At 39.9% G+C, this 19,237-nt stretch overlaps 1 protein-coding gene and 1 long non-coding RNA gene across 3 annotated transcripts in view; one reads left to right on the top strand and one right to left on the bottom strand.

Moving 5' to 3' along the window:
* The window catches only part of NAB1 (NGFI-A binding protein 1), a 47,276-nt gene extending 45,059 nt beyond the window's left edge, over nucleotides 1-2,217 (bottom strand). Inside the window, exon 1 of one of the 2 annotated variants that reach the window (XM_037043749.1) lies at nucleotides 1,922-2,217. The gene's annotated coding sequence lies outside the window, so the exon portion shown is untranslated. The remainder of the gene's footprint in view (nucleotides 1-1,921) is intronic. The other variant, XM_037043748.1, reaches the window with a different exon arrangement.
* Nucleotides 2,218-2,582: 365 nt separating this feature from the next.
* LOC118985302 (uncharacterized) overlaps nucleotides 2,583-19,237 on the top strand; it is a 68,743-nt gene continuing 52,088 nt past the window's right edge. The window contains exons 1-2 of the long non-coding RNA XR_005066091.1: nucleotides 2,583-3,094; nucleotides 4,683-4,760. This is a non-coding gene — a long non-coding RNA (uncharacterized LOC118985302). The remainder of the gene's footprint in view (nucleotides 3,095-4,682; nucleotides 4,761-19,237) is intronic.

Here is a 19,237-nt window from a genome sequence, read left to right on the forward strand (position 1 = left end):
AAATTTTGTAATTAATTTAGCTGAAATTATTCAATTTTATTAATAATTCTGCATTACAAGAATGTATTTATTAAATAAAGCAAATTATTTATTAGACATATGCACTCACTACATTTACTTATATCAGTTAAAATTTTCCTAAGAATTCTGTCATTTTCATCAGAAGGCAGAATGAAATAAAATAAAAAGCTACAATGCCTCAATGTGTTTATTATTTCTATTCTTCTTATTATTAATATCCACATGTAAAAGGAAATCACCAGAGCTAAAGAAAATGAAATTTTTGTACTACCAAGATGGCATACTAACTTTGGGGCAAGATACCGAAAACATTAAAATTTAAACAGGAAACATTCCAATGGTTCCTTGAAATTTTCTTTCAAGACCTTATTTTCCAGAATCTAACACCCAAACAGGAATAAAGAAATGCTCTCCACGTTGTCAAACATCTATAAATTCTCAAGAAAATCCTTATATGCATGTCAACAACTGTAAGGACAACGTAATTTTTAAAACTTAATGAAAGGACATATTAAATATCAAATAATACCGAAAATGGAGGGAAAAGAATACCCTTGAACCTAAGAGCCACTTTATTGGCACTTAGACTAGGTAAGATTAGAAGGAGCTTTTAAGTCTTCAAGAAGCTATCAGCCTCCAACAAGTAAATCCCAAGCATCTTCTCTTCCAGTATTTCTCCTTAAAACCCACACATGTCATAATTTGCTATGTTTTACAGGGAGAAATTTTCAAAAAGTGAAAATCTTAAGAAGAAAATTCGCTGCATGCACACTTTTCCAACAAAACAGCTTAGCATTTCCTACGTGACTAATCTATTTTAAATTCCGTTCTTCTGTTCCTATGCAATCTAATATTACCTATTAAAACTGCCAAAATATTTTAAAACAAGATCTGAGAATTTCCCTTTCAGCGTCTGATCTTTGCACTCCTTAAGTTTGCAAGTTTGCAGACACATCACTAGCAAACCAACTGGCAGTGACAGGTTAACTCTTTTGAATGAAATTTTAAAATGACAGCTACCCCCAAATTTTGTATTCTTCCAAGATCTCATGGAGCGAGAGACAAATATACGCAAGTCAGGGATTCCTCTAGATCTCCAGCTGCAAAAATTGGTCTGCGGAACCTATAAATGCATATTCCTACTCAAGTATCCTTTTCCCTAAGACCTTATTTAGGCTTACTGCAAGTATCATTTCACATCTTAAGCTTTGTGAACCCTGGGGTTGCAAGCCATAAATACTGTAGAGCATTTGCAATGTTTCTCCACGAATAAGGTCACACATCTCTGCATCCAAGGCTTGTATGTCCCACGTGTGCTTGCAAATTCCACACTCTGCCTCAGAGAGCACAATGAGTGTCTCGCTTCCCTGCACCTCGATGCCAAGTTTCTGCAAGCCACTTCCAAGCAAAACTCTCCTTCCGCTTTTAAAAACTACTGTACATTCCATTCGGAGAGAGAGAGGCTACCCGAGACGAAAATTAAGACTGCAAGTATAACACTTTTACAAAGTAAACAAACCAACAAAAAGATTCTGCCCCATGGCAAGGTAGACGCGCGCACCTACCACGCAACCCCACCATTGCTCCACACGACGACCCCAGCCGGGTGAGAAAGGACTGGGCACCCCCGGCTTTCTTGCAGAGGGACCTCACAAGTCAGGCCCGCTGCCTCGCTCGTCCTCTTCTCGCTGCCCCCGCGCATCGAATTTGTCCGGGAATCGCCCACACGAGCCCGATTAACACCCTCTCCTTCAGGCAGCGGCCGCGCTGGGCCCACTTCCCTGGACGCCCCACCGCCCCCCACCAGTGCCCGCGCCGCACCTCCACCGCCCCAAGTTCGCCCGCGGCTGCACGAGCACAAACGCGTCCTGCACCAGGCAGACAGTGAGTTGGTACGTACTTGGCCAGCGGTCTTGGCGCGCTCTCCCCCGAAGGCTGCTCAACCTCAACTCCGAAGTGACGGCCCCCGGCTCTCCCTCCACAGACTGCAGCGGCGGCCGGGACGCCCCCGCGCCCATCGAGGGGGGAAGGGAAGGTGATGGGCACGCTCTCCTGCTTCCCCCTAGTTTCGACCCGCCGCTTCTTCCCGCCCGCCAGCCCCGACGGCGCTCGCTCGGTCGCGGTAGCGGTGGCTGCAGCTCCTCGGTTCTCGGGCAAGAGGGCGGAGGCGGCGGTGGCTCCCCCGCCGCGTACTCCCTCTCCTCCCCTCCCCCGGCGCGCCGCACCGCCCCCTCCCCCGCCCGCCTCCGCCGCCTCCACCCCCCGCGCGCTGTCACATGGGGAGATTCCGCTCTTGCTACATTCGCCGCTTCGGCTCCCACCCACGCGCGGCCGAGTGACGCAGATGCCGGCGTGGGCCGCCACGGGGCGGGGGCGGCGGGCGGCCGCCGGGCCGGGCACGGCTTCTTCCCGCCTCCCCCTCCGCGGAATCCGGAGGGCGGCCCATTCACACGGCAGCTGGGAGGAACCAAGTGGGCGACCGGGAGGGGGCGGCTCCCGCGAGTAGGGCTCCGGGCGAAGGGAGGGTGAGGGGAAAGAGGGAAACGGGGGTGGCAGGAGGGAGGGGACGCCGCCTCGGGCCTGCTTTCCAGCTGCCGAGTGAACTGGGAAGGTTTGCAATTTAAAAAAAAAATAATGTGTGAGGTTCCCAATATAGTATCTCAAAGAGCACACTTGGCCAAATCCTTCTCCCCCGGGAGACAGACTTTAAAAAAAAAATAGTGTTCGGCCCACTAATCTGGGCGCGGGGTTCACTGCCATCCTCACCCCCGCAGTCGGGAGGCTGGTGGGCCAGGTGCGCCCCCTGCCCAGACTGCCGGCGGGAAATTGGCTGCGACCGCTGGGGTGGGGGCGGCAGGTGCGCGGAGCTGGGTGGAAAACTGGCGGTTCAAAGAGAATCTCTGTCTCGTCCATCTTGCCCTCTCCCCACCACTGCCCTGGCTTTGCGAGTGGGGGTGGAGGGGAGGAATGGGAACCGACAAACCCGAAGTGCAGCTATGACAAGTGTCCTGCTTGTTGGTAACTTAATTCCAACCATATGAATTCTCCCGAAAACCTGCTAGTTATTTGGCTGGTTAGTATTTTCTATTTTCATTGTGTAGAAATCCGACAGCTCTAGAACAGTTCTGGGGTGTGTACAATAGCGTTCCCAAGGCACGCTAGAGAATTTTTTAGTTTGGCTTGCGCGAACTTTTCTAACCAAATAAAGTATTAAAACACCTCGAAAAATGTACTTACACAATTGCCAAAAAAAATTGGAAATCTGTTACAGAATTTATTTTTACTTTCTTTGCAAAATTGGGAAAATGAAAGAATTCCCCTAATTTTAGCATTGAGTTCTTGAAAGACAGCGTTTAGTAAATATGAAACTAATGAAAGTACAGGTAGAATCCCGTTTTGGCGTACATATAAAAATCCACTTTTATAGGAGGCCATGCCCACATCCTGGCTGGCCTCCCAGAGTATGCCTACTTTCCTGATGGGGATACAAGGCACTCTTTGAGATGGGAAATTCCTCATACCACATCTTTATGTTGGCGCAATGGTTGGGATGATAACATTGAAAGAACAAGACCTTATTAAAGTACTGAACCTTTTTCTTTTCTTTCTGCGAAAACATGTTATAGAAATGAGTGATGGCACAATGGAGTATATATTCAATAGAATTAAACATTTCCCCAGTGTTCGTAGGAGGTTTTGTCTAAGGTAGTCATGTTGATATTGCAAATGAATAAGCATGTTTGCTTCCTCGAATTCTTCAGCTGAAGAAATCACTATTTGAAGTTTGTCCCAGCCTAATTGTTACGATTTTGCAAATGCGGACCTTGTTCTGCTAAAGAGAGTTACCTTAGGTTGCTATTAAATAAAAACGATTTCTTGAGAAGATAATAGAAATTTTCTATAGATATATAGTAAATTTTCAGGCAGTGGAATCTGGAAAATTCTTCTCTTCTAGTCCTCTGGAATCCTGATGTTTTGCAAACATTGTTGGTTCTGAACAGCTAGAGAAAAATAACTTCCTTCCACAAAAAAATACACAATCAGTGATTCACAAGTCATGAAATGAATAGTTTTACCTGGACTAATCGAGCCTCCCATTAGAACTGTTTCTAGAGTTGGAAGAAGTAACATTAAGTCCTCTTCCTGAGTGGTGTAGTCTGTCCAGTACTGACCATGAGGCTGAAAAGGAAATGTATCAGTGCAGATACTTTTTCTTCTGCCTTGCAACTGGTTATTTCTACAATTAAACAAGGAAATCTCTCTTCATTTTCTAGGCACGTGTAGGTAGTATATTTTTTCCCACATTAAGAATGGCATTTTTGGCCCACTTTGCATTGCCTTCATTGCCCTTTTATGCTGAGGCAGGTGGTAGGAGAAAGGAAAATGAAGATAAAATGTTAAGCTTTTAGGCGTCCAATTCTATATGTATACATGACAATACTTTATTCAATGTGGCTGCTCAAAATGAGAACTGAGGCATTCACCTATGTCTGAGACAACTCAGATTCCTGTTTATCTCCTTACCACTTTTGTCACCCATTCCACCAGTAAACACCACCTGCCCTTTGACACTCATCCCACCCTAAACACTGCTTCCATTCCTTCAACACACACACACACACACACACACGCACACACACATGATCTTCTCCCACTACCAGGCCCTAGTGGTTTGCAAAGGAAAAGCATTCTGTCGGTAAGAACAATGATGGTGTCTATTCTGTATTTCATTCCATCCTGTAAATATCTTTTATACTTAAAATTCTCTTGAATTCAATAAATATGTTTAACAGTATTTTTTAATATTGTTAACAATATTTCAATTATTAGTACATTTGCAAAAATATGGATTTCTTTAGATTAAAAAATGTCTCCACATTGTGGAACTAAAAAAACTTTTTAGTAAAAAAAAATAATGTGGAAAGTTAGTAGTGGTTCTGACATTAGAGTGAAAATTTCACTGAAAGAGCATTAATTTTTACTTTCAGAAAGACTTCTTACTTTAAAATGCTTCAGTGATTCAAACAAAAAGAACTCATAGTAGATTTGAAATGTTCTTAAGGGAGAGAAAGAATAATATGGTTTATGACCTACAAGATCTAAGACAATATAATTATATCCTCTTGTTCTATTATTGCCTCAGAACAATTCTATATATAATGAATTTTCTGCTGTATGTGGTGGTGGCCCTACAATTAATTGAGTCATATGCAATATTCATATTACCAGAAATATAATTTAAATTTCTCACATTTTGCAATATGAAATTTAAAACTTTAGATGTGTACTATAGATTAAATATATTTTTAATATGTGGAGATTTGAATATTTTAAAATATATGAAAATTATAAACAACTTTCTTAAAGGTAAGATAAATAGGAATATATATGATAACTTATCAGTTCAAGAGCCACAACTTTAAAAATACCTGCTTTTCTCAAAAATAAAGAAATGTTTATGCATTGCTTTTTGTTACAATATACTATAGAATTTTTAAGATATAAAGGATTATGAAGTTCACCCAATTGAACCTCCTTTGTACATTCAAAATATAATTCAAATACTTTGCAGAAACTCCACATATTACAACAAGTTTAGTTTCCAATAGTTTATTTGTAAGTTGGTTACTTTGAACTTGTAATATCAGTCCAAGCTGGAAAAAGAAATGTCATTAGATCCCTGGAATGGATAGGGATCTATCCATTTTATAGGCTTCAAGTGCCTATGAAATGCAAGTGAGAAGATAGTATTCTAGACTTTGGGGGGACTGGGTAAGGTACTAGAAGTCACCTAATCCTATTGACTCCTACAGATAAGTAAATCTATACTATACATTGCTAATAAAGAGCAGAAAATAATATAATATTAGGCAGTAAATACAATCAAATATTTATTTGAATGAAGAGTAATTTGGGGTTTATTTTTAAAAGCTATGTTTAAGACTGGGATGTAAATGGAAACTTTTGAAAGACTTTCTAATGAGAATTTCCAGACGTATTTTTAGGATTAGAGCCTTGTTTTTCTTCCTCCTCTATTCCTTCCCTCTGGCAGTAGTGGTTACAGTTCAGCTGCTCTTTCTCTGCTCTTCCCCTTTCTCTGGCACCCGCTGTGCAGGAGTTGTATAATGAACTGTTCTGTAACACTTTCAGGTCTCAGCAACACTGATTATTGTCCACGCACCCCTGGCCGTTAGGGACTGGATGTTTGTGGCCCTCCAAAATTCTTATGTTGAAATCCATATGTCTTTGGGAAGTGATTAGGTCGTGAGGGTGAAGCCCTAGTGAGTGGGATTAGTGTCCCTACCAAAGAGACCGCAGAGAGCGCTCTTGCCCCTTTAAACATGTGAGGAGATGAGGACACAGTGAGAAGATGGCCATCCATGAACCAGGAAGCATCCTCTCACCAGACACTGAACCATCTGCTGGTGCCTTAACCTTGGACTTCTGAGGTTCCAGGCTGAGAGAAATAAATGTTTGTTGTTAAGACATCCAGTCTATGATATTTTGTTATAGCAGCTTCAATGTACTAAGACAATGGCGATTTATAATTCTGAACAGGCCAACTAAACAGGCAGATTGGAGAGTAGTTCGGAAAGAAAAAAAAAACAAACCAACTTTCCGAACTACAACAATACTCCGCTCCCAGTCTCTGGAATTTATCCAAACCATCTTCCATTTGCAGACTTAATTCTTCGCTTTCTTGCTCCTCACGACCCCTTGATTAGCTCTTGCTCTTTTATTACACCCAATTCACTGAGAATGATAGCAAGTCTGTGCTCACTCTCCTTCTTGTCTCAGGGTTTCTCCTTCTCTAGATCTATACTCTTCAGGCAGAAACCCACTGGCTAGAGTACCCCTTTTAAGCATTCCACATGAGGGTGTATAAAAGATTTTGTTTGTTTCCTTGACAAAGATGTATGATCTGTCAGCCAAGCTGTGGGGCTTTTTCTAACTCATGAAAGGAGCAAGGAACTGGGAAGAAAGCGGGGAAAGAACAGAGCTTTTCTTGAAGTAAATGGACAAGAGGTGGAAGAAAGTGGAGAGAGAGCAAAGGATGAAAATAACTGTACTTGTGAGAAGCTGATGACAATGGACATAATAATTCTGGTAGAAGTGAAAAAAACAAAGAAAAAGTACTGAAGTACATGACTTTCCTGAAGAGGAAAAAAGAAGAGACAGAGAAGAGATCATTCACGTAAATTCCTCTAAGCCATAAAAGTGTTCTCTTAACCTAGGACAGATGGCAACAATGGGACGGAATAGTTGGGACAGATCTGCAGGAAGAATGCGAAGGGATACAGTAGTCACCCTGCTCTGCACTTGAAGAGAGCCTGTAATACGTGTATCTTTTGGTTAGTTTGGGAGGAGTGGCTTATGTAACAGGCATAGGTAGATATCAGAAAAAGGAAAGAAGAGCAGAATGCGTTTTAAAAACTCATTTTTTTCCATGCTTAACTAGCAAGTGCTTTCATCATGCTAGTTTTTTTAAATTTTAATTTTTATTTAACTCTTGTTCAAGTACAGTTTTCTGCCTTATACTCCCAGCCCTGCCCCCCCAGTGCTCCCCACCTCCCTCCCATTTCCACCCCCCACCTTAGTTATTGTCCATGTGTCCTTTATACTTGTTCATGTAAGTCCATCCCCTTTTCCCCTGTGATTCTCTCCCCTCTCCCATGCTAGTTAAAATATAAAGAAATTGCTCTGGCCAGGTGGCTCAGTTGGTTGGAACATCATCCTGTACCCCAAAACTCTGTGGGTTCAATCCCTGGTCAGCGCACATATGGGAGGCAACCAATCAATATTTTTTTCTCATATCAATGTCTCTCTCTCCCCCGCCCCTTTCTCGCTCTCTAAAAAAATCAATCAACATATCCTGAGGATTAAGGGAAAGAAGATATAAAGAAATTGAGTATGTTAGTGAGTTGAGCTAATAGTCACACTGACTGCCTTTTAAGAGCAGACACTTTGAAAGGACAGTAAGAGATTTAAAACCATTGAAACAGGTAAATCAAACATGATTCTATTTATATTTAATTGCCAAGTAACATGTTTACAGTTTAAATTATACTTTTGTGCTTACCCAGATTTAGACATTGTAACTCATCAACTGGCCCAGGATTGGCAATAATATATGGTAGTCAAAATTTTTAAGGACCTGGATTTCTTCATTTTAAATCTATTGCTATCTTTTTTAACATCTTATTATAAGAATGATCTCTAATAGTGACAGAGTGAGAGTGCTTTCCAACTATAAAATATGTTTCTTGAATAAAAGTTCCCAAATTTTCCTGTTATGCAAATTACTGTTATGCAAAGTGCTGGCAAAAAGGTAAATGACCTTTACAAGGGCAGTTTTGCAAGTTGAACCACAAGTTTCAAAGTGTTTACATGATTTGATCCAGCAGATTTACTCCCAGGATATTATGCTAAGTTTATAAACACTTAAGAAGAGGATATTTATCACAACTTCATTTATAAAATTGAAAAATAAAAACATTCAAAATAATGATTCTGTTGAGTTATATCCCATCCTTATAATGGAATATATTTAATTAGTATTTAATAGTATTGGGAAATACTCATGATATAATATTGGTCAAAATAGATCAGAACAATCTATAATCTATAATTTCTCTACCTACGTATATATGGCAGGAAATTTACCAAATGATAACAGAGATTATCTCTGGCTGATGGTACTATAGGTAATATTTATTTTCTTTATGCTTTTTAGTTTTCAAAAATTTCAACAAACATGCATTATTTTGAAAGTGGAGACATTTTAAAATGTTACTTTTAACAAAGATCTTAACTTCAGAAGTGGTTTACAATGAAAAAAATTAAAATTGTACTATATTTATCTACTTGTTTGAGGAGGACAACAAAAATCAGGAACTTACCCAGCAAACAAATTGAGGCCTTTGTATGCAACCAGTCTCCTGTAACCCACGTGTCTTGAAGAGTCTGCCACCTGTCAGATAAGATGAAGTTTGCTCGAACTGCTTTAATTGGTTATTGTGGTCATTTATTTCTCTGATTAACTATTCAAATGTGTATCCACTTGTATCTTCTGAAAGATACCCTACTCCAGGGACTTAGGCAATCCCAAGGCTTTGTAATTCGGAGTAGCATTAGTTCTTTTGGCTTCCACAACCAAACAGTGGCAGGATTGGTGCCAGGGCAGCCTCTGATGTCACTGTTCGTCACTGCCCCTGTTTTGCTGCTGCGAACTGGGCTTATCAGGTGTGGTGCTGGTCCAGTGCTGCTGCAGACCGTTTTGCAGGCTGCTGTGGTTCCTTGGTGGAAGACAGAAGAGCCCACTGTCCCCAAGGCTTGCAGCTTGCAGGGCTCTGCTCTTTGTTCATTTTGTAAGCACAGCCACCTCCCAGGAGTGTGGGCTCCAGGCTGGCCTTGATCACCTCCAGACTCAAAGCTACCCCATCCCCATCCTCGGGATTAAACCAACCGCAGTGCCTCTCAGAATCCTTTTTCATAGATTTTAATTTTGTTTTACAGTATCTTTTCTGGATTTATATCCATTTTGAGTCATTCTTCTCATTCCCGTTCTTCCAACCTCTCAGTTTGCCTAACAGTCGACGTTCATTTGAGTAAGGACTATTTACATTACTGCGAAGGTTCCTGTGGCAGACTGCCCAGATGCTTATGATCTAGATCCTCTGAGCACCAGAGCCATCACACAAGGCCCTTCTGTGTGTCCATTGTCGCCCTCCACTCCTACTCACACATACTATGGACGGGTAGGAGTCTTGAAGAACTGAACGCTCCACCTTCCATCTATGCTAAGGTCAAGAAATAGGCAGGTTCCTATAAGGTGGCATTTCTCAAGCAAAAACGGGCACTCAGAAGCAGATGGGCAGTCTGGGGATACTTAGAGGCAGGAAAAGATGTGAAGAAGACGGAACAGTCTAGGCTTCCCACACAGAATATTGGTCTGACAACTAGGGGTCCTATTTGAGAAAGAAGGAAGGACTTGAGCAAGGCAAGTCCTCCAGTGCTGCCCGGAACCGTCCCATTGTTTTTTTCTCTGCAGGGCCCCAGGTCTCTGGATGGTATTGCTCTGGCTCCCTACCTCCCCCTTTATTTTTCATTCCACCTCCTTTGCTTGCATTCACCTCCCTTCAGGCACCCAGCACTCTCCTAATGTCTGAGTCCATTTCCTGACAAGGCAGAACGATCTGATCCGAATCGACCTTAGGTGTTAATGTTGCAGTGTGCCACTTTTCCCGAGTCGTGCATACTGGAGATGATTTGTTTGTTCAACAAGTAAGCACCTGCTGAGGGACACAGGCTAAGCCTATTTATGCAAGAGAATTTTAAAGAAAAAAATCTCTGCCTTGATTTCTGGTTTAGAAAGGAGAACAGCCATGTCAAAGAACACTTGTTCCACATTATACAATGTTCTTAGCCACACATGGATAGACTGATGGCTCTGCCTTGGATGGGAGCAGAGGGTGAAAGTCGTGACACTTAGAAGACCATGATAATTGGACAGGTCTCAGAAGATGACTTTAACAGAAAGACTCAGGGACTAAGGGCACTCTGCAGCAAGTACAGATGCAGTGAAACAGTATGAAGCGTGAGCAGTGAATTAGGGCAGTAATTGTAAAATGAAACATAACTGGTTCCAAATGACTTGAGAATGAAATATGAGGAGCGCAGAGGTAGAAGTTGAGGTTGTGAAGACCAAGTTACGCAGTGGCCTCACTTACACTCTAAGCAGTATAGATTTTTATCCTGTCAGTGTGGTTCCCATCTCCAGAGAATGTAAGAATAGTGCTGGTGATGTTAGACATCAGAAAGTAGTTACAGTGAGGGAAGGGGGCGGCAATTGGAACGGACTTCTGGAGTGTTGACAAGGCTCACTTTCTCGTCCTAGGCTGTGGTTATAGGGATGTTGGCTTTCTAAGAACTTATTTTACTGTGTATTTATGTTTTCACTACTTTCATGTTTTGCTTCTTGGTTGTAAAAAAAACAGGTGGGGTTTGTTTTGTTGTTGTTGTTTTTAAATCATATTCAGAAATTTGGGTTGAAAAGACTGATCTAGGACTAAGGAATCTGCATTTTTAAACAATTACCTTGGAGGATCAGAAGCTACAAAGAACTCCTAGACCAGACTCTGAGAGCACTGCTAGGGCCCTTGGGGAGTTACCCGAAAGGTTTAAGCAGGAAATTAAGAACAAAAGGTTTACCTGTCTGAATGTGCTGGATTAGGGAGAGGGAGTTAAGGATGGCCTCCATTCTACATGTGATCATACTCACATGTCCGGTGACCTTTGCATTTTTGAAAGAAATGTGACAAATAAGGTGCTAATGATTTATAAGTACTAAATGTATTTTTGAGATGTGTTTTCTTTCAGCTATTTCTTAAATATGAAGAAATTTGATGCTAGTACATTAACTTCTAATAGTTGAATTTAAAGCATGGAACAAGCCCCTGGGGTAAATATTCTGGGGCAAGGAACAACTTTCTAGAATTTTTTAAATGAGTGCATTTCCAGCCTATGAGTATTAGTTGTTCAGCTACCGACCCACCGTCATCATGGTATTTGCTGAGCGATAACAGATTTGCATGGATACAGCTAAATTCTTTCTCGTGCCCCTTTATAATCAGAGGGATATTTTTGTGACATAAAGTAACCAACATGGTATCCTTCCAAACTCTAATTCCTATGGGGAAAAATGAAAGATTTTGCTGCAAAGTTGTTTTTCCTTCAGTGTTCACAGAGTCGAAAAGAGAAAGAGGAAATTCCTAGCTTGCTTTAAGCAGGGAGTGGGAAAGTCCAAAAATCTAACATAGACTTAGCACAGAGTTTTTCCTCATGGTTGAAGTACTGAGGAAATGCCATGAGGTTTTTTAATTGCCATGTTCATTAACTTCTTTGTAACTAGAGTACATCTATGCATATTCATCAGATCGGCAAAATGTTTAAAGTCTGACAACACAAAGTGTTGGCTAGAATTAAGAACATAGGGCTTCATGTGCTTCTGGTAAGAGTATAAATTGGTGCAATCATTTTGAAGAGCAGATAGTATTTAGTCAAGTTAAAAGTGTGCATACCCTTTGACCCTGAAATTCTCTTACATGTGCCCAAGGACATATACACAAGAATATTCACAGCAGCATTGATTGCAATAGTGAAAAAAATTGAAAAGAGCCCACATTAGATCAAAAGAAGATAAATAAGTTATGATCATTCATACAATGGATATAGCCACAAAAATAAAATTTAAAAATTTACATAACTTCCATGGAAGAATCTTACAACAAATGTGATGTTGACAAAAAAAAAGGCATGTTGCAGATGAACATGTACAATATGATGCCATTTTTATAGAGGCTAAAAACTTGTAAATAGCCCTGGCTGGTGTAGCTCAGTGGATTGAGCACAGGCCTGCAAACCAAAGGATCGTGGTTCGATTCCCAGTCAGGGCACATACCTGGGTTGCAGGCTAGTTCCCAGCAGGGAATGTATGAAAAGCAACTATACATTGCTATTTCTCTCATTCTCTCCTTCCCTTCTCCTCTAAAGATAAATAAATAAAATCTTTTAAGAAAACTTATAAATACTGTTCTTGTATGAGAAATTACCTTGCTGCAACAGAGGCCTATAAGTATAGTAACAGGCAGGCTGTCCAACATCCCAGAACAGAAGAGCTTACAGACCAAAACAATGTGCTTATAACTTGGTTTATTAAATCAATTGAAAACACACAACAAGAAGCAAAGTGAAAGAGAGGGGATAGGTTAATACATGAGGGTACATACAGTGTGGGAAGATGACACTGCCTGAATCCTCAGTCCCGTCTTTCTCTTCCTTGATAAGGGTATGCTTTAAAGCGCCAGAATTGAGATTTGAGCAAAGTGGTCCAGCATGTAGAAGGTGCCTAGAATCAAAACACAGTTACTCTATAGTCTTGGGGGAGGAAGTGCATCTGGCTGATAGCTATAGCTTACCAATGAGCCCAGTGAGCATCTATGGATTTTATTTTGTACTCCTCATGCAGAGGATATTAGGAGCCAATGGTTGGCTCAAGTAAGACCTCATAATTAGTAACTGCCTTGTATGCCTCATGTATCTTCGGTGTGTCATGAGTATTTGATCATTCACAGCCTCATATGTTTAGTATATCATGACTTCTAGGTGTCTTTTGCTCTTTTCATCCTTTTCTAATTATATTCCTTACACAAATACTCTACTCTGTCTATGTCTAACACACCTCAGAGGTTACCAAGTTACTTATTGTTATTTAACATATTTTATGAATTTTGCCTGTCTCACAAGCTATTTGTTTTGATTCTTAGTTTCAGTCTTCTCCCTATATACTTATTTCTCTTATTTTCTATAGCAGAATTGAATATTCTTGAATAGTTCAGCAAACACAGTATAAATATATGTGTCATATAGCTGAAATATAAAATTTTGGAAAGTATTCCAAAATTCCAAGTTTTTTGGGAAGAGTCAATCCCAAGTTCAGGATTTGACTTACAATGGTGGAAGGGGAAAGACATAGGCTTCACAGGGCTTTAATTATGTTGGTATTGTAGATAGTGGATGTATGGCTATTTATTATATTGTTTATAATTTTTCATGTCTGAACTTTTTCCAAATAAATTCAAGGAATGTTTGAAATAACTTTTATTGGTATACTTTCAACTTGGTATTGGTATAATCATAACTTTATTTATATAATTAATATAAATACATTAATACTTTTTATAATTAATTATTTTTTATTTTTTATTTTATTTTTTTTTTAGATTTTATTTATTTATATTTAGAGGGGAAGGCAAGGAGAGAAGGAGAGAAATATCAGTGTATGGTTGCCTCTCGTGAGTCCCCTGCTGGGAACTGGCCTGCAACCAAGGCATGTGCCCTGACTGGGAATCAAACCGCGATCGTGTGGTTCGCAGGCCTGTGCTCAATCCACTGAGCTACGCCAGCCAGGGCTATTTTTTTATTCTTTTTTTAAAATATTTCATTTATTTATCTTTAGAGGGGAAGGGAAGGAGAGAGGGAGAGAAATATAAATGTATGGTTGCCTCTGCCGGGGACACACAATGTATCGTGTGTCCCCTGCCGGGAACTGGCCTGCAACCCAGGCATGTGCCCTGACTGGGAATCGAACCGCGATCCTCTGGTTCGCAGGCCCGTGCTCAATCCACTGAGCTACACCAGCCAGGGCTTATTTTTTTATTCTTGTATTACTATTTATTAATGATAAACAACAGTACAACTACTTTTTCCTGACCTGTATGTTCAGATCTTTTGCTTATTTTATAAAATTTGAGTTGTGTTCTTACTACAGAGGTTTAAGGCTTATATATATATATATATATATTCTGGATATAAGTCTTTCTTTATGTATATATATTTTTTATTTAATTATTTTTCAAGTACAGTTTTCTGTCTATTACTCCCATCCCATCCCACCCCTGTACTCCCCCCCTCCCTCCTATTTCCACCCTTCTCAGTTGTTGTCCATGTATCCTTTATATATGTTCCTCTAAATCCCTCCCCTATTTCCCCTGAAATTCCCTCCCCTCTCTCCCCTGGTCACTGTCAGCCTGTTCTCTATTTCAGTGTCTTTGGTTATATTTTGCTTGCTTGTTTGTTTTGTTGTTTGGCTTCCTGTTAAAGGTGAGATCGTATGCTATTTGTCTTTCACCGCCTGGCTTATTTCACTCAGCATAATGCTTTCCAGTTCCATCCATGCTGTGGCAAAAGGTAGGAACACCTTCTTTCTTTCTGCAGCATAAAATTCCATTGTGTATATGTACCATAGTTTTTTGATCCATTCATTTACTGACGGGCACCTAGGTTGCTTCTAACTCTTGCTATTGTAAATTGTGCTGCTATGAACATTTGGGGTGCATAGGTTCTTTGGGATCGGTGTTTTAGGGTTCTTAGGATACAATCCTAGCAGTGAAATTGCTGGGTCAAAAGGCAAGTCCAATTTTAGTTTTCCGAGAAAATTCCATACTGTTTTCCATAATGGTTGTACCAGTCTGCAATCCCACCAACAGTGGACCAGAGTTCCCGTTTCCCCACACCCTCTCCAATAAACATTTGTTGTTTATTGCTTTGTTTATGATAGCCATTCTCACCGGTGTAAAGTGGTATCTCATTGTGGTTTTAATTTGCATCTCTCTGATAGCAAGTGATATTGAACATCTCTTCATGTGTCTCTGGATCCTCTGTATGTCCTTCTTGCAGAAGGACAGAAGGACTTCTTGAACAGAAGTGTCTGTTCAAGTCCTTTCCCCATTTTTTAATTGAGTTAGTTGTCTTCTTAGAGTGAAGTTGTGTGAGTTCTTTGCATATTTTGGAGATTAAACCTTTGTCTGAGGTATCATTGGCAAATATGTTTTCCCATACAGTTGGTTGTCCTTTTATTTTAATGCTGTTTTCTTTAGCTGCGCAGAAGCTTTTTATTTTGATGAGATTCCATTTGTTTATTCTTTCCTTTATAGTCCTTGCTCTAGGGGACATATCAGTAAAAATGTTGCTGCGTGAAATATCTGAGATTTTCCTGCCAATGTTCTCCTCTAGGACTTTAATGGTGTCACGGCTTATATTTAAGTCTTTTATCCACCTTGAATTTATTTTGGTGTATGATGTAAGTTGGTGCTTGAGTTTCATTTTTTTGCATGTAGCTGTCCAGTTCTCCCAACACCATTTGTTGAAGAGGCTATCTTTACCCCATTTTATGATACTGCCCCCTTTGTCGAATATTAATTGACTGTAGAGAGTTGGGTTTATTTCTGGGTTCTCTATTCTGTTCCATTGGTCTATGTGCCTGTTTTTATGCCAGTACCAGGCTGTTTTGATTACAGTGGCCTTGTAATACAGTTTGATATCAGGTATTGTGATCCCTCCTACTTTGTTCTTCTTTCTTAACATTGCAGCTGCTATTCGGGGTCTTTTATGGTTCCATATAAATTTTTGAAGTGTTTGTTCTATGTCTGTGAAATATGCCATTGGTACTTTAATAGGTATTGCATTGAATCTGTAAATTGCTTTGGGTAGTATGGACATTTTGATGATGTTAATTCTTCCAATCCATGAACACGGTATACGTCTCCATTTGTTTGTGTCTTCCTTGATTTCTGTCTTCAGTGTTGTGTAATTTTCTGCATACAGGTCTTTAACCTCCTTGGTTAGATTTATTCCCAGATATTTTATTTTTCTTTTTGCTATATCGAATGGGATTTTTTTCTTGATTTCTGCTTCTGCTGATTCATTGTTAGTATACAGAAATGCCTTTGATTTCTGGATATTGACTTTGTATCCCGCTGTTTTGCCAAATTCATTTATTAGTTCCAGCAGTTTTTTGGTAGAGTCTATAGGATTTTCCATGTACACTATCATGTCATCTGCAAACAGTGACAGTTTTGTTTCCTCCTTTCCGATTTGGATGCCTTTTATTTCCTTTTCTTGTCTGATTGCTGTGGCTAGAACTTCCAATACTATATTAAATAGAAGTGGTGAAAGTGGACAACCTTGTCTTGTTCCTGATCTTAGTGGAAAAGCTTTCAGTTTTTGCCCATTCAGTATGATGTTGGCTGTAGGTCTTTCATATATGGCCTTTATTATATTGAGGAATGCTCCCTCTATTCCCACTTTGCTGAGTACCTTTATCATAAATGGGTGTTGTACCTTATCAAAAGCTTTTTCCGCGTCTATTGATATGACCATGTGGTTTTTGTCCTTGCTTTTGTTTATGTGGTGTATTACATTTACTGATTTGCGGATATTGAACCATCCTTGCATCCCTGGGATGAATCCCACTTGGTCATGGTGTATGATCTTTTTGATGTATTGTTGGATGCGATTTGCCAATATTTTGTTGAGGATTTTAGCATCTATGTTCATCAGTGATATTGGCCTGTAATTTTCTTTCTTTGTTGTGTCTCTCTCTGGTTTTGGAATTAGGATAATGCTCGCTTCATAAAAAGAGTTTGGGAGTTTCCCATCATTTTGGATTTTTTGGAATAGTCTGTGAAGAATAGGGGTTAGCTCTTCCTTAAACGCTTTGTAGAATTCTCCTGTGAAACCATCTGGTCCGGGGCTTTTGTGTGATGGGAGTTTTTTGATTACTGCTTCAATTTCATTTGCTGTTATTGGTCTGTTCAGGCTTTCTACTTCTTCTTCATTGAGTTTTGGAAGATTATATTTTTCTAGAAATTTGTCCATTTCACCTAGGTTTTCAAATTTCTTGGCATACAGTTCTTCATAGTAATTCCTTACAATCCCTTCTATTTCTGTGGTATCAGTTGTAATCTCTCCTCTTTCATTTCTGATTGTGTTTATTTGTGTCCTCTCTCTTCTTTTCTTAATGAGCCTACTTAAAGGCTTGTCTATTTTGTTTATCTTTTCAAAAAACCAACTCTTGGATTCATTGATCCTTATAATTGTGCTTTTGGTCTCTATGTCATTTAATTCTGCTCTGATCTTGGTTATTTCCTTCCTTGTACTTGCTCTGGGCTGTCTTTGTTGTTGTTCTTCGAGTTCTTGCAGGCGTCGGGTTAGGTTGTTTGTTTGAAATGTTTCTATTTTCTTTAGGTAAGCCTGTATTGCTATGAACTTCCCTCTCAGGACTGCCTTGGCCGTGTCCCATAAGTTTTGGGTTGTTGTGAGTTCATTTTCATTTGTTTCCAGAAACTTTTTGATTTCTTCCCTAATTTCAATCTTGACCCATTCGTTGTTTAATAGCATACCATTCAGTCTCCATGATTTTGGGTGTTTTGGGTTTTTTCCTTTGGGGTTGGTTTCTAATTTCAGTCCCTTGTGGTCAGAGAAAATGCTTGGTATGATTTCAATTTTCTTGAATTTGTTGAGGCTCATTTTGTGTCCTATCATGTGGTCTATCTTTGAAAATGTTCCATGTGCATTTGAAAAGAATGTGTATTTAGCTTCTTTGGGATGAAGCGCTCTATATATATCAGTCAAGTCCATTTCTTCTAGAGTGTCGTTTAATGCTGCTATATCTTTGTTGATATTTTGTTTGGAAGATCTGTCCATTTTTGACAGTGGGGTGTTAAAATCCCCTACTATAATTGTGTTGCTGTCAATATCTTTCTTGAAGTCTTCTAGGATTTTTCTTATATATTTGGGTGCTCCTATGTTGGGTGCATATATATTTATGATGTTAATGTCTTCGTGCTGGATTCTTCCCTTGAGCAATATGAAGTGACCTTCTGGGTCTCTCTTTATGGCCCTTTTTTTGAAGTCTATTTTGTCTGATATTAGAATTGCTACCCCGGCTTTTTTTTCTTGTCCATTTGCTTGGAAAATTTGTTTCCAGCCTTTCACTTTTAGTCTGTGATGGTCTTTTGTCCTGAGGTGGGTCTCCTGTAGGCAGCATATGTGTGGGTCATGCTTTCTTATCCATTCAGCTATTCTATGTCTTTTGATTGGAGCATTTAATCCATTTACATTTAAGGTTATTATTGATAGGGACTTATTCATTGCCATTTTTGTACCACAGTTCCTCTCTGTCTCTCTCTTTTCCTTCCTTTCCTTAAAGCAGCCCTTTTAGTATTTCTTGTAGAGCTGGTTTGGTGGAGGCATATTCTTTTAGACTTCTTTTGTCTTGGAAGCTCTTTATTTGGCCTTCTATCTTGATTGAGAGCCTTGCTGGGTAAAGTAGCCTTGGTTGTAGGCCTCTGGTTCTCATTACTTGAAATATTTCTTGCCATTCTCTTCTTGCTTGGAGTGTTTCCATTGAGAAGTCAGTAGCTAACCTTATTGGGGCTCCCTTGTATGTTACTTCCTTTTTCTCCCTTGCTGCCTTTAGGATTCTCTCTTTGTCTTGAAATTTTGCCATTTTAATGATGATGTGTCTTGAAGTGGGCCTCTTTGGGTTCCTCTTGAATGGGACTCTCTGTGATTCCTGGATTCGTGTAACTTTTTCTCTCATCAAATTAGGAAAATTTTCCATCATTACTCTTTCAAATAGGTTTTCTATCCCTTGTTCTTCTTCTTCTCCTTCTGGTATTCCTATTATTCGGATATTATTACGTTTCATATTATCTTGCATTTCTCTTAGCCCATCTTCATTCTTTTTGAGCCTCTTTTCCCTTTCTTGCTCTTTCTGGGAGATTCTTTCTACTGTGTCCTCCAACTCACTGATCCGATCTTCTGCCTCATCGATCCTGCTTTTCATTCCTTCTACTGTGTTCTTCAGTTCCGA

This window comes from Sturnira hondurensis, unplaced genomic scaffold (assembly GCF_014824575.4).
Source record: "Sturnira hondurensis isolate 20B ecotype Veracruz unplaced genomic scaffold, ASM1482457v3 Scaffold0004136, whole genome shotgun sequence".
NCBI lineage: Eukaryota > Metazoa > Chordata > Mammalia > Chiroptera > Phyllostomidae > Sturnira > Sturnira hondurensis.